This window comes from Eretmochelys imbricata, chromosome 6 (genome assembly GCF_965152235.1).
Source record: "Eretmochelys imbricata isolate rEreImb1 chromosome 6, rEreImb1.hap1, whole genome shotgun sequence".
NCBI lineage: Eukaryota > Metazoa > Chordata > Testudines > Cheloniidae > Eretmochelys > Eretmochelys imbricata.
In genome coordinates this window covers 82,863,911-82,890,074 of record NC_135577.1, presented here as the reverse complement: position 1 = coordinate 82,890,074, position 26,164 = coordinate 82,863,911, and the positions used below count along the sequence as shown (strand labels likewise).

Below are 26,164 nucleotides of genomic sequence, written 5' to 3'. Positions count from 1 at the left end.
CTGGGCCCTGGAGTTTTTATAGCATGTTGTGGGGGGCCTCAGAAAGAAAAAGGTTGAGAACCCCTGGCATAGACATGGCAGGAGAGCCAACAAACAACAAGTACACTGCACGACTTTTAGCGGCACGGCAGTAGCAACACAGCCATATCGCTAAAAGCTGTGTAGTGTAGACACAGCCTGAATCAAGAAGGAGCCAAGCCCAAAGAGCCTAGTTTAGCCCACTGGCATATTCTAGCACCAAATAACCTTATTTTCAATATTTGCACAGCCTATTGTGAGTGGCACCTCATGTTGACAATTCCAATGGGTAAACCTTAGTTTCTAAGAAGAGACTGGAAGAGTACGGCCACTTTGTGCCCCGCAAACTGCTCTGCACCCCCCCGCCCCAGCATCTTACCTCTGCTTTTCACACAGCTGTATTACTGAAGTGACATCATATCTGTATTAAAAGCAGCTTCTGCTCAAGATACCTACTGCACCTACTCTTGGGGGGAAACACTCATTCAAAATAAGGCTAAATTGATCTTTTGCAAACTGGCAAAGTTTGTTCTTTAATTTCTGAAGTCTTTATGATTTTAAAGTAAAAGAAATGTCAATAAATGAACAAAGGGAAGATGCTTTCAGGTGCATGCTTTCCATGCTGTTCAAACAACAAAGTGCTATATGGGGCTTTCACCGGTGCTATTTCAGTTCACACTGTGCCCCCTTAATTTAAATATGAAAGGGTCTTAGGTTCACATTGTGGTGTGTGACAACATAATGACAGGTCCTGCAAGAAAGCCACTGGGCTATTTGTTCAGCAAATGATACTCAGACTTCAGCAGAAACGTCCATGGAGCATTTTGAAGATTAACAAGAGCTCCTCCGACATCATTCAGTCCAAGCTAACAGACCTTAAGATGCTTGAGCCTAAAGAGCATCTTTTAAAAGTTTAACATAAAATAAAATCTTTACTCCATACAGCATATTCCCTGCAAGGTTCAGTCCTCTCAGAGATGCTTCAGTTAGCTTACACAGGGAAAAGGGGGAATTACTTCCACTGGGGGTGCATTATGCTTTACAATCTCTCTCTCTCTCTCTCTCTCTCTCTGAGGGGCTCCGTTCTGCCTCTGGGGAGGAGAATGTTGGACTTCTCCCTTCTGGGGATGGGATTTGGTTGTCTCTTCTGCCCCGTGTTCCCTATTGAGACAGGAGAGGGGGCTGGGGTCCTATTCTGCACGTTAAACCCCCTCCCCAGCCCATGACACGAGGAAGGTCTTGATCTGTATCAGCGTATGGGTGGCAGTGCCATGGGCCGGAGAACACGAGGTCGATGGGGCAACCCCCCCGGAATAGAGTCGGAAAAGGGGGGAGGTGTCGGAGGCAAAGCCGCACCCCGCGATAAAATCGGAGGAAGAGGGGTCCCGGAAGGAGAGCTGCCCCCGCACCCCGGGGACAGGGTCAGAGGAGAAGGGGCCGGAGGGAGCGCGCCCCGGGGCTGCAGACGGAAGGCGGGGGGGGGGGTCCCGGCGTGAAGCGGGGGGTCGGGGCAAGCCCAGCGGGAACCCTGTTCTCGTTGGCACCAGCCTGCGGGACACGCAGCGCAGGGGAAGAGGGCCCGTTACTCACACGGCAGCTCCGCAAGCAGCATCGCCAGCTCCGAGCCTCACGGCGAAGGCTCAGCAGTGTCATAACCGACACCCGATTCAAACCCCAACATCCGCTGGCGTCCCGGAAGCGAGGCGCCAAAGCCCGCCCCAAACCTGGCAGGCTGTCTCGGCCGTCGGCTATTTGCGCTTGGCTGGTGATCGGCGCTCGGCTGTTGCTGCCTAGCAGCTGAGCACTGTGGCGCGCGCTCCCTCGAGGCAGATTCCGAGGAGCCTGGCGCGGGGGCGTGTCGGGCTGCGGCCCTGGAGGCAGAGCCGGCGCTGGCGGGGCGAGGGGCGAGGCATGGCCTACGGAACCCCAGCAGAGGCAGGGTGTAGTGAGCTGCGGAGCGCCCTGTACCACAGCTCCCCTGGCCCAGGCATGGGACTGGCCTGGGGCTGGGAGTTACCTACGTCCTCCTTGGATAAGTGCACAGCCCCAACCGGTACTGATGGGACTGCGCTTGTGCAAACTGCAGAGCTCACATTGGTCATCACCAAGGCTAAGATTTTGTCGCACATATTTTTAGTAAAAGTCACGGACAGGTCACGGGCAATAAAGACAAATTCACGGAAGCCCATGGCGTATCTGGGACTTTTACTAAAAATGTGCATGACAAAACAGGGAGCTGCAGGCTCCCCACCCGACCGGAGCCTAGCTCAGAGCTGCAGGGTTCCCCCACCGCCCGCAATGGCTCGGAGCTCCAGGGCACCCCAGCTGCCCACAGCAGCTCCATGCTCCGGGGCTCCCACGGCAGTCGGGAGCTGCGGAGCACTCCCGCTGCCCACGGTGGCCAGGGTCTCACAGGGGCCCTGCCACCCACGGGGACCGGGAGCTCGGGGTCTCCCTGCTGTCCACAGTGGCCAGGAACTCGGGTTCTCACCCCTGCTGCCTTCTGCGGCTGGGAGCTTGGCCCCACAGTTCTCAGGTGACAGGGGGACCCTACAACTCCCAGGTGCTGGGGGCTCAAGTCATGGAGGTCTCCGTCATGCTTGTACCCCTGCCCGGCAGTTGCTGTGGTCAACAGAGGATCCGTACATTGGTATACCAGTAGCACAGTGCTTTGAACTGTGCAGAATGTCCATCTCATGTGATGTACATATCTGTTGGTTGTATGCAGTTTAGCTGTATCAGTACCAGGATACTAGCAAGACATAGTGGGTTAGGTAATATCTCTCTATCAATGAGGTATCTGTTTACATTCTTGTTTTGTTTCAATGAGTGGTTTTGCCCTGCTGAAGGATCTGTATGTGCTGGGCAAGGGATGTGCCTTGTTACATACTCTGACACTGTCAATCAGGTGGAGAACCATCGGTCTCATCCTGAGTTGCTACCAGCTATACAGGGCTTGGAGATGCTATTGTGCCAAGCACTTTAGCATGAGCCTGAGGAGGAAAGGAGATTGAGTCTGTTGTTTCCATTCATGTATTAAATATTTTTACATTTCAGTTTTGTTTAATTTTCTGTTGATTTTTGCTGTGTTTTGTAGCAGAAAATCTATATATTTATCAATTAAATAAAAAAAATATGTAAAATGTATTTTATAACCTTTGGGAATTCTTGGTAAGGCTGTGCCTCACTTGCTTGGGCTGATGGGCTGCCCCTGGTAATACCACTTCCTTCCTCCTTGCTACTCCCTATTTTTATCTATCTATATGGGTCATATTAGTTTTTCTTAACCACAGCATCACACTTGGAGCTGATTTGGTTACCCATTGTGTATCCTAAATTCTTGTCAGGAGACACTGTTTTGCAGGATACAATGCCCCACCCTGTAAATATACAGTCTTTGTTCCCAGACATATGACTTTCATTTGGCTGTGTTAAAATGCATGTTGTTTGACTGCAATCGGTTTACCAAGTGATCCAGATTACTCTGTAAAACTGACCTGTCATTATTATTTAGTACTCCACCAACCTTTGTGTCATATTCAAACTTTACTAGCAATTATTTTATATTTTCTTCAAGATCATTAGTAAGGATATTGATTAGCATTGGACCAAGAATGAATTCCTTGTGGAACTCTATTAGAAAGAACCACATTTGAGGGGGATTCTTCATTAATAATTACATTTTGAGATCTATCAGTTAACCTGTTTAAAATCCATTTAAGGCTAAAACAAACCTCTTATGGCCAGATTTTTGAAGGTATTTAGGGACCTAGCTCCCATTAGGTCTCTGCTCCCTACCCCACTTTCTCTCCTTGCTACCTCCTTTCTTTATCACTGTGGACACCACCACCACCCTACCGGTCACTCAGGTCTGTTACCTGGGCATTAACTTTGACTCAGACCTCTCTCTAGGTACTCAAATCCAGGCTATGTCTAAATCTTGCTGACTCTTTCTGCATAATATATCTAAGATACGGTGTGATAGGGTGTTCAGAGGGCTGAGCAGCGTAGTGGTTAGCGCACACAACTTTCATCCTTTTGTCTCTCTGTCAGGGTGGTAGAGGTGCCTATCCTTAGCTGGGGATCTTCTGTTCTCAACTTACATCTGGGCCTCAGCCCATAAAGGGGTGGGTAGAGGGACTCGGGCCCACCCTTTCCACTGCACCCAGACCAGGGCCCTGCAGGAAACAACACCAGCAGGGTCCTCCCTGCAGCAAGTCTAAGTCCGTTGCCCTGGGCTACTTCCTACCTATCTGTCCCTTCAATCTGGGGCATGGCCCCTATAGTTCAAACAGTCACTCATTTAACACAAAGAGTCCTATAGTGAAGAGCCCTGAAAGACCTGCTGGTTCTCAAAGGGAAGGTTGGTGCCAGAAGGCACTGTCTGAGAGCCTTATCCGCTCTGTGGTGCCCACTCAAGCTCAGCCCTTCATCTGACTTCCTGGAGAAAGATTCCTCTCTCCTGCAGCCTGTCCAACCCTCTTTGCCTGGGCTTCTGAGCTCTTTCTAACCCACTTCTGCAGTTGGAGCATTCTCAGCAGCTCTGGGGGGGGGGGGGGGGTTATCTGGGCCCAGGATTGTCTTTTAACCCCTTCGGTCTCAATGTGGGATTTGTATACCCCACCACATACAGCCTTTCCTGTCCATTTGCATAGCTAAAACTATCATCCAGACTGTTATCTCATGGATGACATCACTGTAATGTCAGTGTCTGTGACCTCAACAAATGTGATCTCGCCCCACTGATACCTGGTTCAGATGGCTGATGCAAAGATAATTTTCCTAGCCCCTTGCTTGAACCATGTCATCTCTCTCTTTGCATCCCATTTCTCTATCACATCAAACATAAGTTTACTTGTCTTCACTTTCAAGGCCCTTCACCACCTATCCCCTCCATACCTATCATCTCTCATTCAATATCAAAAGATCAACTAACACCTCTTATTGGCCCATGATGCCAGCCTCCATCACCTCCTTGTTAATTTTTTAAAGGAGCAGTTTCATACTTTCTCCCATACTGTCCCTCATACTTGTGAGGAGCTCCCCATAAAAAGCTGCAAAACTAATGCATTATCATCCTTCAAAACGCTACTTTACCATGATGACTACAAAAAACTTGACAACGGTTAGGCTGATGATGTTCTGAGACCACTGCCTATCATGCTGACCAGTATTGTCTCATTGCTTCCTTGTGCTCACCCATTGGTTTCTCTGTATTCATCTGTTGTCTCTTGTCTTATACTTAGATTGTAAGCTCTTTGGGGCAGGGACTGTCTTTTTGTTCTGTGTTTGTCTAGCAGTTAGCACAGTATGGTCTGGTCCATGACTGGGGCTTCTAGGTGCTACAATAATACAAATTATTATTATTATTTTATTTAACATGCCACACTGATTTTGTAAAGTAATTTTTTAAATTAGAATGTCATGCAATAATAAGTCAAATGCCATACAGAAACCCATGTACATTGTATCAACACAGTTATCTTTATCAACCCAAATTGTAATCTCATAAAAAAAAATGATAGCAAGTTTGTTTGACAAGACCAGTTCTCCATACCACCACATTGATTGACATTCATTATGTTACCATTATTTAATTCTGTATGGATTGAATCTCGTATCAGACATTCGTGATTACTGAGGCAGTGCATGAACTGCTGTAGAAACTCCCAACGAAATACATGCATTGTGTGAGGTGCTTATGCGTGTGCCCATATATGTGTTTAGCCAGCCTTACTTTTTGTCCTTTGTGGGTTTGGGCTTTTCTGTAAAGCAGGTGAAACCCTACAGGAGACAACTGTGGTTTTTTTCATAGTTTGTAAAATTTGAATGTTTAAAAAAAGTCTGTTTCTGTGTCCTCCTTTGCTGCTCTGGGGATTTGAAATTAGCCCTGTAGAAGGGACTGGGAAGACTACTTGAGTATACTTAGGCTGTTCTTGGGCCTGTCCTGAATAGAGGGGCCTTAGGGGTTGAGCAGAGCAGTGACTAATCAAGAATCACCTTAGCATCTCTGAGACCTGTATCCAAACAGCTTGACAGGGGACATAGTTAGTTCACTAAGCGGTCAAAACTGCCATTGAAAGGGCAAGAGTATCATGGGATTGCAGCGTAAGGAGTAATTGTTCTGTTGCCTCTGCTGTACTAGTGCTGGTTGTGTACAGTCACTACTACTATGCAGGTCAACACAATGGAGAATGACTAGTTGGGCTTTCTCAGAACAAGTGCATTCCCAAAAGTGGTGTGAAGGCCTATACACCAGTGGCAGAGGCTGTATGTGTGTTTGTAGATGTGCTGGGGGATTGTAGCAACATTTGCAATATCAAAATTCTATTGAGGTAGCCCATTTCTATTACAAAATGTCAAACCTGTGCAGCTACAATGGTCACAGTTCACTCAGAGGTGCTACCTTTGGGTGCTACTAAGTAGGACGCAGAGGGAAATAAAAGCCCCAACAAGACAGGTTAGGATCCCAACCTAAGGCTTAATAGACATTGCAATGAGCCCCATGAAGAGTTGTCAGCAGAGGCTGAAATTAGAACTTTCAGCACCAAAAGCACAGGTGTCTACTACTTGAACTAAAAGAAAAGGGGTCAAATTCTCTGCTTCTGTAAACTGAAGTCTGTGGAACTATACCAGTTTACAGTAGCAGAGAATTTTACCCTGACTCTCTTAGCTGGTAGCATTAATAGGATCTTATCCTCTAGATAAACAATCAATCTACTACCTGGGAACATGAGACAGTGTTTTCCACTTATTTAAAGCAGAGCCGTGGTAGTTTTATGAGAGAAATTCAGACAGACAATTTCACCCTTGATTATATTAAAAATTGTGACTAATAAATACTAATCTCCTCTATAGACCCTACGCACATCTTGCTGCAAAAAACTCCAAACTGTATACTATACTGCTTTACATTGGCTCAAACTAGGTTTTTCTGGACTCATAATAATAGTAGTGTATTACATCCACTCTGCACTGGTGTAAATGACTACAAGGCAGGGCAACAGTGAGTCAGGTCTGTAGTCTTGATTTAACCTTCAAGAGGAAAGGTAGAAAGTTAGGTCAACTCACCGTTCCATCCTATTTACCACTAACTTTCACAGTTGCTAACTTTGTCCACCACCCTTTGAAAAGTATCTGCTTGCTGTTTATCACAATACATAACTTTTTCTAATTCTCTTCCATTATCTCTTACATCTTTGTTTGAGTTTTTTTACTAAAATTTCTCCTGACTGTGCTGGGCGACTTCTAAATTCAAACACACCACCTTCTTGGCAGTGGGAATTTCCTCACAAAATAGCAATATCAGGTCTCTTGTTACAGGTTGTTCAGATAATAAATAGATACGTGAGCAGCAGTGTTTGGGAATGATATTTCTCCTACTGTGTGACCTTGTGGTTTCACCAAGGAGAGCTCAGATGTTGCCTGAACGTTTGCGTTACTAGGTTCTCATGTGGATCACAAGTATAATGTGTTTATATGAATGCAGCACCACTCTGCCACATTCCTAGGTCTGTCAAACAGGGCACAGGCTAAATTGCTTTTCATTTCTTCCTCCTTTGTTCCTAGGTTTTAATGGTGCTTTTTCACTGGTACCTTTGAACATCATGAATTTTCAGATTGATCAGTAGCTCCATTAAATGCAAGCCAGTTGGTTCCAGTAGATACTTATATGCATCTGGAGCTGTGGGAAATAAATCACAATATTGATGCAAAAGTGGTTAGTGATAAAATATCATTTTTATAATTTCAGGTTATCATCATTCCTTTTGCCTTTACTAAATTTTAGGAGATATCTACAGTTACTTTCATACAGATGATACACAGAGAATACTTGCTCACATTTATGTTTCTGGTTGCTTATTTTTTTTAATAAAATATTCATTCTAATTCAAGATATTCCTAGGAAATCTCTGCTTTTTTCCATTAAATGACAGGCCATGGAAAGTTTTCAAGAGAAAAACTAAGTTATAAATCTGTGCTTATCACTTCCAAGTCTGATTGTGCAGACTCTGGAATGCCCCTGTATAATTTCAATTTTGTTTTAATAGTCTCTAGAATTGATTTTGTGATACCTTGGGAAGATATATCTAAATGTTAGTTTTTACTTTGCATGTAGTGTTTGGTAGGAGTTTAACTGCAAACTGTAGGTGAAGCTACTGTCGGTTGAAATCTTGAGAACTGTTGGTTAAGGAATGTGAAGATATTCTTATTCTGTGATCTCAAAGAGAATTGATGTGTAGTACCTGGTTTATCAGTTTCACAAAAGCTAAGCCAAGAGCCTCTCACCGCTCCTTCTCCCGTTTCTTCCACAAAAGAGTAAATCTTAGTTTTAGATCTACATAAAGAATTCTGGAAGTTTTCTCATTAAAATGATTTCTTTCATAAGCACTCTAATGTCTTCATTCATTTAACTTTAAGGAAAACACGTATAATGGGGAATAGTTTTGGCTAGTTGTGGCCCAATCTTTCCCCTTAAAGGTGAAAACCTTTGTTTCTTCCTTAAACCCTTAACATGGTTCTTTTGTGATGTTCATTTGCAAATGTTTTGTACCTACATGCAAACATCTAATATAATAATTGTGATACTGTTATTACATGAGAAGTAAGATGTTTTATCAAGCAATATGGAATAAAATTACCTTGGATAACTGGTTGATAATATAAGAAGCCATTGGAGTATAAAATATTTATATTAATTTGGGAAATATTTAGTTATCTGGCAATGCTTAAGCAACTCCCTTACCAAACTCAGAAAAACAAGAACCACCTCTCCAAAGCTTGTTAGGAAGAGAAGACAAGAAAAGAGAATTTCAACTTCAATTAAACCTTAGAATTAAAAGGAATATCTCAGAAAATGAACTGAATAAAAGAATTAAAACTCTAAAAATGTTCTGAGAATCTCCTCCTACACAAAGAGCAAATAACCTTAACATTGAAGATTTAGAACCCTGCTGCATATGCATTAGCAGATTGCATGTTCATGAGCTGAAGATTCTACCAAGACCATCAGATAAAGGTGTTCAGCCAATGAAAAGATGACATTGTCTGATATTTGGATCCAGCCGTGCTCGTGAAAGAGGTAAGTAAGTAAGTCTCACCTTCAGTAAGTCTATGGAAAGAGAAGAGTATAAATATCTCTGAAATGAGATAGCTACTCTCATAGCTCATCCTGTTCATCTCAGCTCATCCAAGCAAGCAAAGAAGACAACAAAGAAGCCACAATGCTTCATCAAGAAGAAGCAACTTTCCAATTCAGACATACTTCTGCAACATGATGTTATCACAAGATTTACAACATATTTTGTGAGATGATGTTTGTAAAAGTACTGCCAAGGGATTGCAAAAATAAAATAATTTTAATGGGATATGGAAACGCTACTATAATTTGAAGTATTAACAGTTTCTCCTGTTAAACACCAGATTATTTAGATTCTGTACTCCTGGAGACAAAGCATAAATGAATCATGGCCAACAGAGAGAAATATGGGATTTAATTTCAATTTAAGATTCTTAATATTAATTTGCCTGTGTTAAGACTGTTTCTTAAGGTGAGTTGGTGGGTTTATAAGAAACGTTGCCATTTCAGTTGAGTAACTCTTAGATAGCTTCTTTTAAGAAACTGACAACCAGAACTTGACTGGTCTTAGAACTTTATTAAACACCTTTTTGTGGGATGAGGAGTGCATGAACACCTCAAGGAGGCAGCAGGAGAGGAAGAAGATCTATGTTTCTCACTCAAAACCAGCTTCAGATCCATGCCACAGAGGGGTTCTCCCTGTGGAGGAACATTCCACTCTCTCATGGTCAGGGTCAGGCTCTGGAGAAGTAGACATTGTGTTTTTGAGAAGATGAACTTTAAAGGTGGAAATCCCTCTGGTTCTTCATCCTGATGGGGAACAAGATACAGATAGGATAGGGATGTCCCGTCCCTAAGAAAATTAGGCAACTTTTGTGTCTGTCAGTTACAGGGATAAAAGCCCTGCATGTGGCACATTGTTTAAATCCATAGGATTGCTGCATGGCAACTTCCTCCCATTCCAACCCCGCCCCCAGCTATTAACTAATTGTACTAAAGTGAACAATAACTATGTATAAAGGAGAAAATCTGTTTCTAATATATATAACTGAAACTGAAGAGCATTGGGGAGCTCCAACAGTGAGAAGTGGCAGTCAAGCCCCTTTTATGCCCTCAGCTCCACACACAAGGATGATAGGGACCTAGTGGTATTGCTTGCAAAACTTTGACTTGAGTGCAGTGGGGGTATACACATCTGCAGTGGAATGTATATGTTCACAATCACTTGACGGAGAACTTCTTTGTGACATGCCGGGGTACAGTTCAGACCAGTGAGGGGCTGTGTCATCCTGGCTACGCAACCAGGGGTGCCTTACTGAAGTAGATCCCACCTGCGCCATTCACAAACAGCAAGCTACACCCTGAGTGTTTCCGTAAGTGCCGCTTGCCATTTATACCATGTCTCTCTCCAGCCTTGCTTATACTGCAACACACTCCCAGTCCCAGATTTTTCCCTGAAATGTATATCATGTACTACCCAGCCCTCTCCTGTGTAGTACAAATATTTTAAGTCTGTTATTCCTTTAAGGAAATAATATGTCATCTTATCTTAAATAGATTTACTGAGACACTTCAACTTAGATTAGATAAAAGAATGAAACCAGTTGATTAACTACAAAGAGAGAAATTTTAAGTGAGTATAAGTAATGAGGCATAAAAGTTAGAAATGGTTACAAGAAAAATAAAGATAAAACAGTTACTAGTGACTAACTTAACAAATTATATTAGATTCAAACAAAATTCCTTACCACCTTCTTCCAGCAAGGTTACTGACCAAACTTTCAGGTCAGGATTCCTCCCCCCAGAGACTTATGGCTGTTTCCTGTTGTCTTCTCAGGTGTGGAGAATGAGGTGGGCAGGGAGAGAAAGGGGGTCCTTTATGGTGTTTGTCCCTCTTTTTTATAGCTCAGTCCCCCTCTTGAAAAACATTTCCAGCTGAGAACCAGGAGACAGAGTCCATGTGGAAGGATATTCCCTGCTGGATTTTGTCACCTGTTTGAACTTCCTTTGTTTTCCCTTCAGGCCTGATGACTTACTACTTAAATGCAAATTAAGGCAAACACATTTCTTTGTTTTGGACAGACCTATTTTCTGATGTCTGCTTGGGCAGAGGTGTGGGGTTTGGAACATGCGTTAATAACATCATACAGGGGACTCTTCTAATTTCTCATACAAAGTTGCCACACATTTTATCAGGACAATACTGACCAAAAAAGTATGACTTTTCAAAGGCTACCTTACAAGACATAACTTGTCCAAAGATTATTACAATAGTGCATAGGGAGTGAATGCAGGGGTGTATTCTATCACATGCTTGAAACTAAACATAGAACATGTGAAGAATTTAGTAGGATTATGGTTCAGCAAGAAGTACATAAAATCTATTAATGTACTATCAGTGGTCTTCTCAATGTTTCAGATACAGCAAAACTCTCTCTCTCAAAAACAATCATCAAATTCCGTGTCTTCTCCAGTTATAAAATTAAGGTTACAAAATCCTGATTATTCCTGTTAGTAATAAGCCTTGTGTAGAAAATAATAGATTGGTTAATGTCTTCCCTGGTCATCTCTTTTTTTACATGACTTGAAGGAATTTCAAAGATAAAGGAGTATGATTCTAAATTTTCTTTATATGCGACTGATGATCCCGTTTGTAACTACAGAGAAAGAAATTTTGGTCTTAGTTTGCTATAATATTTTGTTGGAAACATAAAGAGCCATACCGTAACATAAAATACTTATTGCTGCTGAAGCAGGAAGGTGGGGTTAATTTTCCATCTATCAAATGCCTAAACTGCCCCTTAAATCTTAAATGTATTAATGACTATGTTATATTGTAACCATAAGCTTAGCTGTTAATGGAAGGCCAACAGGCCCCAGTCATAGCTGGGCAGGATTGAACCTGGGAACCTCTGAAGCTAAATGCATGAGCCTCTACTGCATGAGCTAAAAGCCTATTGCCTCTTAGGTAAGACTGTAGAGCAGACTCATTACTCTCTCTTTAAGTGGTCTTGGTGCTACTAGATGGGATAGAACACCACATCCAGGAGGTGTGGTTACATAAACATTAAAGCAAGTATTTCACTGTCTAATTTTCCATTTCTTCCTTTATTATAATGGGGTCATGAAATAGACATAAGTAAATAGGATGGCTGAGATGTAATACCATTAAATGTTGGAGACAAATGATATAATTGCAAAGATTTAGACCAGAAGTTCACAAACCCAATTCATAGTCACCCACATCTTCTACACATTACCTCACCACTAAAAATTGGATAGACAAGGGTTAAAAATAGCTGGAGATTTTTATTTTGGTTCTCAAGTACATTCTTTTGGATCACAGATGAGGGAATACTACATTCATACTTGTCAAACATTCAAATGCTTACCAATAAATCGCTTTGTATTTTAAGATATAGGCCATGTCTACACTAGAGACCTTACAGCGGCATAGCTGTACCAATGCAGCTGCACCACTGTAAGATCTCCCCTGTAGCTAGTCTATGCCAACTGGAGAGTGCTCTCCTTTCGACATAATTAAACTACCCCCAATGAGCTATGTAACTGTCCACAGCAGCGTTGCTGTCAGTGTAAACTTATGTTGCTCAGAGGGGTGTTTTCACACCCCCCGAGCAACATAAATTATACAGACAAAAGTGCTAGTGTAGACAAAGGCTTATTTTATAACAAGCCTCAAAAATGCTATGTATTAAAATGGCTCTTAAATAGTTTAGGCATTTTTCCCAAAGTTTTTCATTCTATGATCTCTGTGATATGAGTGGAACTGGAGAATGAGGATCAGATTTCAGGAGGGGGATGTGTTATCGTGAGATTGTAGGATCAGGAATACATGCCTCAGGGCTTGCTCTTGGTAGTGGCTTGAAAACAAACAGAAAAACTTCAACCTGTAATGCTGGCCTTTTTAGTATGCAAAATAAAACACTGTATCTTACAACATTATCTGCATCACTTGTTGCAATGAAACAATCGCTCCTATTTTAGGTTCTGAATTTCATAGGTTTATAGTAATGCACATTAAAAATAAATGGTAAGCTGATCTACATATTAGTGATGACACTGGTTAAAGAAGATATATAGCTGAAGTACTTTCTCCTCTCAAAATGCAGAATATGTAGATTACAATACAAGTGGGTTTCTAGACTAGATATGTAACTTTATATATCTGCAATAATGAATCCTCTTTTAGACTAGAGGATTAGTGTTTCCGTGGTCCTCCCTCCGAGACAGAGGGATTCTGTGGAATTCCAGAATACTTTGAGGGCATTTCCTACTCAGCTATTAAGTTACGCTCTCAGTGTCTAGTGGAACATTTAACAAACTGGTATCCATCCACAGCCATTGATAATAGTGGCACTTAGATGCCTCCTCCCTCACATTGTGCTCACAGGCCACCATGGAAAAGATACCTCAACAAATAAAGTGATATGGGAGGAAGACAGAATGCTAGTGGCAGAAGACTTTCTGCTAGTCCAGTAATTTTGTACTGGTGAACTTTATACATGCCTTTTTAAAAGCAAGGACAGTTTTGGGTGTCTAGGCTATTAGATCTGCAAAGTTTATGAGACAGTCCTGTGGCCTGTACAGCACCCCTGCACAGACACTTGACTGAGACATTTCCATGTCAGTATAATACTTCATGGACAGGAGGCATCCTCAAGTGAGCATCTATGCATAAACCTGGATATAGCTCAAAATCGTTGTAGGTGGATTTAATGCTTGAGAAAGGTGACAGACTTGAGTTCCCAGAGCTACAAATCCTCTCTTTTCTACAGGATAGATGGGGCCTGGGCAGTAGGAGTGCAAGTTTCTCTCTATGGCTCTGCCATTTTGACTCAATCCTATCCTAGAAGTGAGGGGATAGGTAGTTCAAGTTCTCTGATCCGCTCGGTGTTTGTGTTATCTTTTAAGACGGTCAACTATTATAGGTATTTGTGACAGATATGAGGGTGGTTTTTGTGACGAACTAGAGTCACCATTTCATTTCACACATTATTTTAAGGAGTTTCAGTTATACCATATTAGTCTGGAGTTGAAGCAATGACCCCAGCCTGAGGAGAAAGCCTCCATCTCCTTATTACCAGCTCCCTGATCAATTCAGTTATTTCTCAGATGTAGTCTATAGAAAATTAAAATTTAATAGTTAAAAGTAACCATATTTTTCATGCTATCAAAAGGTATAAAACAGCTGTTCATACATCACTCCAGTTAATTGCTGTTATCCATTATTGTTTCCTCAAACATAACAAATTAGAACTAAAGCCTGGAATATAGCTCATGAAGTAAGTGAAAATTATACATGATTACCACTAGATGGCGGTAGTGATTTTCTAAATTATTCTAGATAGCTACATTATACAGAATTGCAAAATGATTATGATCACTGTTGCAGTTGTTAAGTGGAATGTGATCATTTAAACAAATCACCTGTCTCTTGTATGATCACATCTATTCTTTTGATTTTTATTTTTTTTTTTTACAATTTTATTAAACTTTTTCCCTCATGAAAATTACACAATTTAATAGAAACTATTAAACATATTACAATAATGCCTAAGAACCAACCAAGAGTGGGGCCACATTGTGCTAGTTGCTGTACAAAACACAGAGTAGCTGACAATCTCTGCCCCAAAGAGTTTACAGCCTAAACTTACAAGACAAATCCCAGAGTGGGGGAAGGAATATATTACACAAACAGAGTTAACAATATGGTGGAAGCAAAGGGCATATTATTTCCATGGGGGGGGGGGGGGAGGGGGAAAGAGAAGAGGATAAGCTAAATGGAACGAAAATTGAAGGGAGAAAGGACATTGAAGGACAGGAAGGTGAGGAGGACAGGGCAGGGCAGTTTTAGGTAAAAGGGGCAGGGCAGGTATGGATTGAAGATATGAGAGAGAGACTGACTGTGAGGGATGAGTAGGTGGAGTGTTAGAGCAAACACCCAGTCAGCACAGGGCAGAGGAAGTCTGTCATTTCTACAGAATTTGTAAACACACCTATAAAATTCTATATCCTCCATTCACTTCTATAGTGAATAGACAATTATATCTAAATTCATTATTTTTAAATATAGAAGTTGTCATTTTTAGAAGAGTAGTTTCAGTAGAATCCTATTGCTTTCATCCTTATTAAATTCTGAAGGATTTTTCCTTGAGGGAATTACAATGTGAAACATGAAATTAAAAATATAGCCACAATCATACATTTTAAAGGGGTGTTATACGCTGGTCTGAAAGCAACTTGCAATTATGGGGCTCCATGATTGCCAATAACTTTGAGATAGAATGTAGTCAGCATAGAAGTAAAAAGATGCCATCAAGCCCTACAAGCTTCATCTGAGATCTTAAAGTCAGGCTGCATCATTTTCAGCTAGCGCATCACGCTTAATAGAAGATTTTGCGCCTGAAACTTAGTTTTGCTGATGCACTAACCAGAAGAGAAGCCGGCTTGTTCTCCTAGGGCATTGCATGAAGTAATAATGGGTATAAAAAAAAAGAGCTTATTGCTGTCAAAAGCCATCATCCAATGTGATGTGTATGCTGACCTATGTCCTCTTCATGGGCAGTGTTCTCTGGCCCTCTGCTACCAGACCCAGCTCAGCAGCATGTATCTGGGATGCAGGTCCCTGAACCCTTGTCATAGTGGTTGGAGTCAGACTCAGTATGCTGCAGATATATTATGGTTTCCTTTTGTGCATGAGCAGTAAAGGAAAGGAAGGAGCTCCCTTCACACACTCCCCCTATTAGCTCAGACTTAGTTTGGCTTAGAGTTTGTAGGAGAAAACCAGTTCAGTTCTGAGTGAATGAAATTGTACCAGGTGAAAGAGTTCCCTTTTCAACATGTTGAAAGTGTCACCACTAGTGGACAAATCTATTGACAACACTGAATTTTTCTTAATTAGCTCTTCATCATGCTATTGTTTCATCTTCTCTAAGAATAATTAATAGTAAAATCCAGTCATTCTTGATGTTCCTGTTTCCAGGCCAACTGTTAAGTTCTAAAAGTAGTAATTTTATACTGCAGTTTTGACCATTTATTTTAATACAGTAGAACTCTAACATTACTCTTACTGTAAATTAAATAAAATGTAATTTTGGGATTTGTCTTATTTAAGATTTAATAAATACTACAACACTCTTTGGAGCAATTAATAGCTTAAATAATACCAGGAAAATAAGATAAAGTTGAGGAAAATACAGCTTGAAAGTCTATTAGTGAACATGACAAATGTGTTTTTGTATTGCTATTGAACAAATACAATACCATAACATTTATCTTTAATTATCCCTAGTAAAAAACTGATTATAACTTTTCCTTTATTTAAATCTCATTTTTTTTTTGCTTTTCTTCATCTTTTATATCTGCAAAAAGAAATTTAACCAAAAAAAAAAAATCAGCAAATAAAAGCAGAATAGAAACAGATTTTTCTTGAGTCAAAGAGCCTACACTTTATTACATGTCTAAAATCCTGGGTATATTATTCTTACAAAATAGTCTCAGACATTCCAAATGTTCATTTCAAACCTATTTATACCCAGTGAAGTGTATGATTTTTCTATTCAGGGTTGCTGAAAGCCACGTTGATAAATTATCTAAATTCAGCTAATTATGTTTGGTCAAGTATTGTCTTAGGCACAATTATTCTGCAGACTCTAAATTCATGTTCTTTTAAATAACTATTGCTGCAGGGCTTTAGGTTTAAAAATCCACTTTAATACACACTGATGTAGCTAAGACCATAATAGTTTGTGGTGTCTCTTCACATCTAAATAAATAGATGGGTTTATGCAACAATTCTATCCTAAAGAGGTAAAACATGAACAAACAAAGTGGAACATTTCAGAATCAGTAACTTGTATGTCAGTGCAATTTTGTAATGTTTACAACTTTGTTTTTAAACCACAGGTAGGCTCTGATAGTCAGTTATATTGTGTATCATATGGGCTGCTTGGTTTCACCACCCAATTAATTTTTAAGTTATAGCACATGGAATTGACATGTCCTCTTTATTCATTCATAGCTGTGATCAAGATCTTTAATGGCTCACTAATCCCCACCTGTGAAAAAAGCTCTCTCCTTTGTAAAGCCAGGGGTATGTGGCAGAATAGAAGCAGGCAGAGTTTTCACACCTCCTCTTGTCAGTCTAGATGGTTCAGTAGGCAGGGTAGGCTGTGTGCCCTGTATCAATACAATTACATAATCAGTACCTGTAAGTTAAATCACTCCTCACACCCACTAGTACAAATATGACAGTAAAGCTATTCTCATTATGATTTTTTTTACATTGAAAGTAATTATAGATAGTTTTTTAAACTATAGCTTCAAGCTTTATCTTTACCTAAAACTTTGTTCTCCAGAGGCAATACTCTGCAAAAAGAAAGCATGCATATCTGATGAGGTACAGTATATACATCTATTTTTTTTTTTTTTTACAGGAATATAATGCAATAAAAAGCAGTAGGAAATTTTGTTTTTTATAGAATCCCTGCTGGAACTTACAGGACCATCAATTAATCAATCAATCTCTGATTGAGGGCTAGTTGCACAATTTAAACAAACATCAGTAAGGTAGCCATATAAAGATTCTTAAAGTGGAGCATTGGTACACTTAAAGATACTTATTCTTATGGATAAACTGCAAGACAGCATAATAAGTCAGATCTTTGAAATAATTCCTTGTTGTGACACAGGTCCATTGGTAGTCCCCTACTCCATGTCAGCAGCTATTGTCAGGCCTGACATACTTACAAATTATTACAACAGTGTGTTAGGAATAGTATCTAAAAGGTGTCATGTAAGATATCACTGGAAGACTAATAAATTACCAATCATTAATATTCTTGCTTGAGGTATGTATGGGATGTGTATAAAGAAATATATGTGCAAGAGTTATGTTCTTAAAACGTGTTTAGCAAGCAACACGTAAGCACTGTCCGCCCTAGACAAAGGAATGTGTATTTGCTTGTCTGTCTCTGCCTGGTCAGACAATGAAGGGCTATTTGCATATAAGATAAACAAAGCTAGCAAGCAGGGGAGAAGATGGCATGGCATCTACAACCCAGCAGGAGAAAGAAACCTTCTCTGGGCTATAAAGACAAGGGGTCTGAACCTCAAAATGATAAGCAATTGAATCAACTGATTGAATACAATATTACTGTATTATAAAAGTGTATCAAGTAATGTGTGCATTAACATTATGAGAAATTATGACTACTCACTTATATTATGCTTTAAAGTATATGCCTAGACAGGTGGGAAGCTATTTACTTGTCTCCATCAAAATTAAGTAAGATGTGACTAAAAACATATTAACCAGCAGGGAGATGGGAAATCCACAGGAAGGGAAGAACAGCATGAGGCCACCCTGCATCTGGGAACAAAATGGTAGGTTTTAGAAGACATAAGGGAGGAGAAGAAGCCATTTCACATCTATCACTAGACAGACACCAGAGGCCAGAGCTTTTGCAAGCAGAGGAAGTTGGGCCCTTCAACCAAGGAGGTTGAAGTCTCTGGGAACTGAGTATATGTGAGAAAGCTTCTTAGGCAAAGATCTTTCACCTAGGAAGAGAAAGGAAACCATCACCTTGTACTTCCCTGGAAGGCCCTGACTGAGAAAAAGATCACCTATAGCTAGAAAGAAAAAGATTCATAATAAATCTCCCTTGAACCAAGGCTGTAGCATGTTAAATTAGGTCTTAGCCACTAGAAAGCATATTTTTACTTTAATTTGTTTGTAACCCATTTTACTTTAAATTCCTTCTGTTTAGTATGAACTAATCCATGCTTTTTTGTTAATAAGCTTGTTTTACTTTTAATATAAACTAACCCAGTGCTGTGTTTGAATTGAAGTGATTGTTACTTCCAGTTAAAGTAGCAAGTTGTGCTTTGGTCTCTTTAAAGGAACAGCAAACCTTATTAATTCTCTGAGAGTTCCAGGAGTGGGTTGGATATTTCACAACAGATGGTTCTGGGGAAGTTTAGGTCACGGGTATGCTGGAGTTACCCTGCAAGTACTAACCAAGCCTACTGGAGACTAGGGTGGGATGTGGTGTTGCAGGCAGGTTGCTGGGGTCAGAGTGCTGAATCAGCGGTGCACAGAACACAGACACTCAGGGAACTGGATGCTGGTCTGCTAGCTATTGGTGTCTGGGCTGCTGTGAGCCACAGCAGCAGAGCATTTAAGGCACCCAGGAGTACAGGGCAGGCAGTGACACAACCTTTCACTGGTCTGGGTTGCACCCCAAAAAAGGACACTTTTACAGGTTCTTAACAAATCAAGGGATCTGGTAATATAAAGCCTATTATTATATCCCTTCCCAGCACCAGCTGTGACAAAGAGTGTTACCATCTGATGCAGCCTATGTGAAATGAGCTTTTATCATTAAGGTGGATAAATACCTTATCACAAAAACAACCACATGCAAACAAACAGGCACCTTTATCAACCTGCTGTACAAATGGGTCCATACACTAGGTTGTCACAAGGGGCTCTACTCACTGTAATCCTCCCCTTCTGGGGCATCAAAATCTCTCAGGACCCACTACCCCATAATGACACCACTGCTCAGTGGCTGGGAGAGGAACTCAGGCCTACCCTCTACACTGGGTTCTAGCCCAGGAACCCTACAACAAGCAATTAAGGTCTGAACAATCCAGAATTTTACTGCTAGATCCCAAGGTTACCCCCTACCTTACCTTCTCTCACCCCAAGAGCAACTGCACTTTTCCTCCCTACAGCTCTCATCTATGCTCAGCTTCTGGGCTTTATAAAGGCCCCTCCTGTTTGTGTACAGCTGAGCCTCATCTCTAATTAGCCCTTTCCCTCTGGCTTCTCCTTCAGGTGCAGCCTAGGTGGTTAACTGGCCCGCTTAGCCATTTAACATCTTCAGGCCTTTTGTGGGGTAGACACCCCACTGCACAGATGAAGTCCAAACTCACCATCCTCTTAATTAATAAAGAAAAAATAGTAAAATAACAAAGAATAGCTTTCAGAGTGGTAGCCATGTTAGTCTGTATCAGCAAAAACAATGAGGAGTCCTTGTGGCACCTTAGAGACTAACAAATTTATTTGGGCATAAGCTTTTGTGGGCTAGAACCCACTTCATCAGATGCATCCAAGACTGGAATCACCCTGGAATGGAAAGTGATATGGAGTTTACCAGGTTTGGAGACATGGGCAAGGCATAAACATCTTATTTAAATACATAAGAGTTTCTGGTCCAATTATAATGGAGTTACTCCACGAGGGGAAATAATAACATGAGGAATAGGCTGTGAGGCTGAGGGAGGAAATCTTAGCAACAATGCAGTGAAATCTGGGCTTTTGTTGAATGAAGTCTGAAAATGAACAATAGAATGAATGCAACATTCCTTTTTACAATGTAGTTAAGCAAATTCAACTTATTTTACATGTGCTGCAGAATTTTGTATTTAAAACACATCACTGTACTGTAAATGGTGTCATGGGGTGGAGGGTGGGGAGTAAGGTTGGAGGTTTTAGGGACAGGTGGGGCTTTCGATGCCTGGGAAAGTGTGAGAGATTGTTTTGCATTACAGGAAAGTTCATTGCCTGGACACTTATGCTAATATGATCATCAGTGAAAGTTAATATTGACATTAATATTGCCACTTTAAGGAGTCAGAGTTAACATCCCATATTAGATGAATGGGGGAAATTAACATATCTCAGAGCAACTGTTTAAGGCTGTCTGCAGAGTTAGGCAGACAAAACTACATTGGTTGCTTTCAGTTCAAGCTTGGAAAGTTTTCTGCACAACCACAAGAGCTGGACATTTTTTTAAAAAACTTAGTTTCTGGAACAAAATTTTGGTGCAAAGGGCAGATTTCATGGCTGATGAACCTTATGGGTTCTGGTACTGGCCAACTGGTTCTTACCAACATAAATTAGAAATTGCATGACTGTAGTATTACCGGGCACCAGCTGGCCAAATGGTGACTAGTGTCTGTTAAGGCCCTTATGCTGCAATGAGTTCTGCATAGGCAGATCCTGTGAAGCCCCATTTCCTAGACATTCTAGACTTAGCTTTAAGTGAACCTTTATTTTAGAATAATTCTTAAGCAGCTTGTGACATGACTTTTCCAATACTAGGTGTTGTCCATATTCACATCAATATGTAATTAGATCCTAGCTGACAAAATTTAAGTGGGTTTCTGCCAGTTAATTTGCCTGATCCTAGACAGAATTCAGGCACAAATCAACAAAACTTTAGGTCACTATGTTTGTGCCAACTCTGATAGGATAGGCAGGTTTTCTAAAACATTTGTCCCATTGGGACTGGACTGTGAAGGAGGTAGACATTCTTCAGTTTACGTAACACAGCAAAACTCATTGAAGTGGCCTTCTCCATATTTAAAGTTGAAAGATGAACAGATACTGAAATTGAAAATTACTTCATTTATTTATTCTACAGTGAACCATAGGCATAAGAATACAGATGAAATTCCTTTTGAGCTGGATTCCTGATTGATTAATGTTGCAAGAGAAAGAAGTCAGTGATATTAAATAGCAGGTTTTTTGGTGTGCAGTGCAGGTGATATTTATGAACACATAGTAGGTGTGCATAACTGAGTATGTTTGTGTGCATGCAAAGTGGTATTTTATGGAAGAATGCGAGGAAGGTTGTCATGGAGATTAAAAGCCTTGAAGTGCTATTCATTGGTGCTAGTTATGCTTGCTGGGCACAAGGATATTAGTTCTAGCATCTTGAATCTTCCATTGTTATAAAAATAATTACACTTATCTTCACTGCAAGGGCTATTTAGTAGGATAAATAAATATAGGTACATAGACACATCTAACTTAAAGGTGAATACAGTAACCTGCTGACCCATCTTGAATCAAAATTGTGGTTGTAGTTGCTGGACCATTAAAATCCTTGTTCTTCATTGCATAGTCATTCAGGCAGTTTACAAGGTGTCATTACAAAATGTACAGAAGTAGCACTTGCATCAAAAGGCACAAGAAGAACAAAAAAGGTATTGACATTCTGTATGGACACTGGTAAATATAAAAGGTCTCTTTAGAAGGACAGAAAATAGAAATGTAAAACTTGTAATGTGTTTTGTTAGAAAATGCTTGAAATAAGAGTATTTATATAGAAATTCCAACATCAGTTAGAGTTCTGTATAGAAAGTTAAGCAATTTCTGGCATTTTTTTCTTGACTGAGTAGAGAAAAATGATATTGACAAGTTTACCTCTGTGAGAAACTCTGTACATGGACACTTGTGTTTGGCAGAATCAGTATGGCTAGTTTTTTAGCCAATAAATCAATAGATAAAATTGCAACATAAGCTTCACCCATACACAACACAACATAACATAGATATTGAGTGAGTAATACAGTTTTCAAAACTGACTTGAAGTGATGATTATTAACTAGAATTATATATATATTTATATTTAAACTGACACCACAGAATTCTTTTGAGTCTTGACAGATATGTGGAATATTTAAATGCAGTAATTGCAGTTACCATACCTCCTGGGATTAAGCTGCTGGAGAGGGAGTGACATTTTGCAGAGAGAAAAATGAATTTATAATGTGAAAAAGCTAAAATGAGGTTATTCCATATCTGTTTATATCCATTCAGAACGAAAAAAATTTACATAGTCATTAATACTCTGTAGTAACATGCATCATTTAAAACAGCTTACTATAGTCGGGTTTAAAAATGTTATTGGTATTTATGTTTCATGAAACAGCATAGTTAGAATAAATCCCAAATTAAACAGATTTAAATGAGTGTGGGGGAAAAAGAATGATGCAAGAGACAGAAATGCCAATCCCAACAAATGTACCCCAGGTATTTTCTGGATAAATGATGTGCCCTTCAGTTAAAAGGAGGAGTTATTCTGTCAGCTTCTTTTTTAAAGTAATATCTTCAGTGGAAACACAACCTGCTAATGCTTATCCAAGGTTTCCATATTCCCTACATCACAGTGTGTTATAGCCCTGACAGAGTTACCCCTTGTGGACAATCAACAGGCTGCTGTATTAGACCCCAACCATGGATCTCATATGCTTTTAAGTAAAACTGTGTGATTAAAACTGGTTTTTTTCGGTTTGCTGGCCATACAACAACAACAAAACAAACAGCCCCCCAAAATTTCTTGAGGTTGACCTGAAAAGTTAAAAAAAATCATTTGGGATTGAATAAAATGTTTCATTTGACCCAAAATGAAATATTTAATTTGAGCCTTTTAAAACCTTATTTTTCATTTTAAAAAATAAAATTGAAATAAATTTCAAAAAGAAAGTCATTTCAGATCAAAAACTCAATGTTTCATTTCAAAAGGTTGAAATTAAACATTTTAATTCTTTTTTTGTGGGGAGGGGGGTTGATCTTTTCATTTTTTCCTCTCAAAAATAATTTGGTGAATTTGACATGAATTCATAAAAAGTTTCAGTTGACCTGAATTTGCCTTTTTCTCAAAAAAAGTTTTGACTGAAAAAGGTTACCCAGCTCTATTTTTATTCCCACTGGGTTTTACCAATGTCCAGACATTGTTTCAGTTTGATCTTTCAATCACACTCCTAGCATACAGACTCCAATGCTGGTGTTCCTTTTTGGAAAGTGGGTTCCTGCAGTCTGCATAATGTAGACCAGTGCTGACCTCCCCCCCCCCATTCTCCCCATTAGCTTAAGCACACCCTCTCCTGAGGACCACTGTTGTGGGTACTCCAGTTTATAGTTTAACACTTTGGAGACTTTGTGACAGTTAAAGCAAATAACACACAGACTTTGCAAAGGAATTTCTAATGTAAACACACTTTACTCATAGCCAAAGCACAAGAGATATACAGATGTATGGAAAAATAACTGACACCTACACACAAAACTCCTCTCTTTAGTGTTGTCACCTCTCTGAACTGTTTGGGTTTTGGTTAGTGTCCTTTAAGGATTTCAGGACCCTCCTGCACCCCACATCTCCTGCTCAGTCTTCCTGCTGTCATCCAATGAATGGCCAGTAAGAGACCCCTTTCTTGAGAAGATACAGTTCTTAACTAAAGTTCTGGTTTCCTCTGTCAGATGACCCCTCCCCAAGGAGCTTCAACTCTCCCATCAAGTGATCAGTTGCTTAACTCCAGTCCGCTCCATAGTCCCAGCTGGGAAAACTGGTACCCTATGTGTGCAGCCAGCACATCCTAGGATTGATCCATTTGAATTGAGCTCTGTCAAGATTGATGACTGTTGGTGGCTTTTTTATTGTTAGCTGCTCTCCCAGGTGTAATAAATTCTCTTGAAACCTCCTTGGTTTTTCAGCTTAAGATGGAAGCTACAGCACAAATGTGAAAGCCACAGTGCAGTTCACACTGTAAGCAGCATTCACAAAACAGAATGGAGTTTTCAGAATGAGAGTGACATAAACTAATTCATCAGAGAGTGCTTACTTCATCTTCCCAAGAAAATATTCAGAATCTCATGACCTAAATAGCTTGAAAATATGGATTCAGGCAGTTAAAATACAGCTATATATTCCTGCCTGGATTCCACAGTCTACCCTATAGTTTAAGCAGCGAGAGTGTTAACCACTTATGTTGGATTAATAAAAATCACATTTATACATAAGTACTGTTCTGAGCTGTAATATTATAAAGACATAATTCAGATTCAACATGAGTTTAACACATTTGATGATCAGACTGATAAATGCGTGCAATTTAAATGTTGCATTATTTCTATAACCCAAAAGTTTAAAAGTTGTTCTTGAAAATATGAAGCTTGGTCTATGCTAACTTAAATGGCCAAGATTCTTCATCTGGCTCCTAATATTGTAAAGCTATTAAATAAGTCTTTAGAGCACCAACAAAATATGAAGATGCGTTGAGACAAAAATTTCAATGAGGCCATATTATATGCAGTTGGGAAACAGATTCTTAAAAATCAACTTATAATAGGTCTGTGGATCATCATAATAGGACAATTCAATTTGAACCCCATGTAAAAAGGGGATAATCTTAATCTATCCTCTATAAAATGGGTCTGATGAGCACCAATACATACTAAAAATACATGGCAAAAGTGCTCCAAAGTATCACAGTACATTAATGCACAAAGTGTTAGGAAATATTTTGAAATATTGCTTGAGGCCCATACACTCAAACGTGTATCTATGACTTGCAGATTTTACAAAGCTTTTCAGAACTATAGGCTGGCTAGAAGCTATTATTTTAATGAAAAGATAATCATCACCTTTACACTATGTCAATATTAGAGTGAAGCCAACAAAAGCAATGAAATTCCAAGTTAAGGCTGATATTGTATTTTTTAATTAGTTCAACCATACCAAGATATTGAAGAGATCTCAGTTCATGGTGAATGATGATGTGTGGCTCTCCATTGTATCCAGTCATGGTGTCATGTCATCACATGATTTCACATAGCTGTATAGTCCAATCTGTTCATGATCTTGCTCTTCACAGATATTACACAGGAATGTGCAGGCTCCCACTGAAGACTTGTCATGATGTTTGGCCCCTTTTTTTAATCGTTTTTTCACATCCTCCTCAAAGTATTTACAACCTTTATTGATAATTGCTCTCCATTCAGATCTGTCCATGGCAATCAAAGTTATCTATATTTATGCTTCACAAGGTGAGATTCTGCTTAAGGGTGTCTTTGAAGTGTTTTCATTTACTACCCCTCCTGCACTTTACAAGTTTCAGATCACCATATTAAACTTTTTTCGGGGGGGTCTATCATCACCCATTCTGACAACTGACCTGTCCATTTAAGCTGAGCTTTGATGATCATTGCCTTGATGCTTATTGTTTTTGAGCTTTCAAGGAAGTTAACACTTGAGACTTCGTCTTGTCAGTAGACCTTCAACATACAGTGGAGACAGCGCATGTGAAATTTTTCAAGTTGCTTAATGTGCAACTTGGCAGGTAAACAGACCATGTTTTGTGCCAACCACGAGGGGTGCTGTCACTGCTGCATTATATATCATCATGAGTTTGTTGATTGCTTGATGGAATGCTGGTTGAATATCCTATGGCAAAGCCGTCCAAAGGCCTGGCATG

At 40.0% G+C, this 26,164-nt stretch overlaps 1 protein-coding gene across 3 annotated transcripts in view; it reads right to left on the bottom strand.

Moving 5' to 3' along the window:
• Nucleotides 1-1,759, bottom strand: part of G2E3 (G2/M-phase specific E3 ubiquitin protein ligase) — a 51,140-nt gene extending 49,381 nt beyond the window's left edge. For all 3 annotated transcript variants that reach the window (XM_077818969.1, XM_077818970.1, XM_077818971.1), the window contains exon 1: nt 1,609-1,759. The gene's annotated coding sequence lies outside the window, so the exon portion shown is untranslated. The remainder of the gene's footprint in view (nt 1-1,608) is intronic.
• Between the last annotated feature and the right edge of the window lie 24,405 nt (nt 1,760-26,164).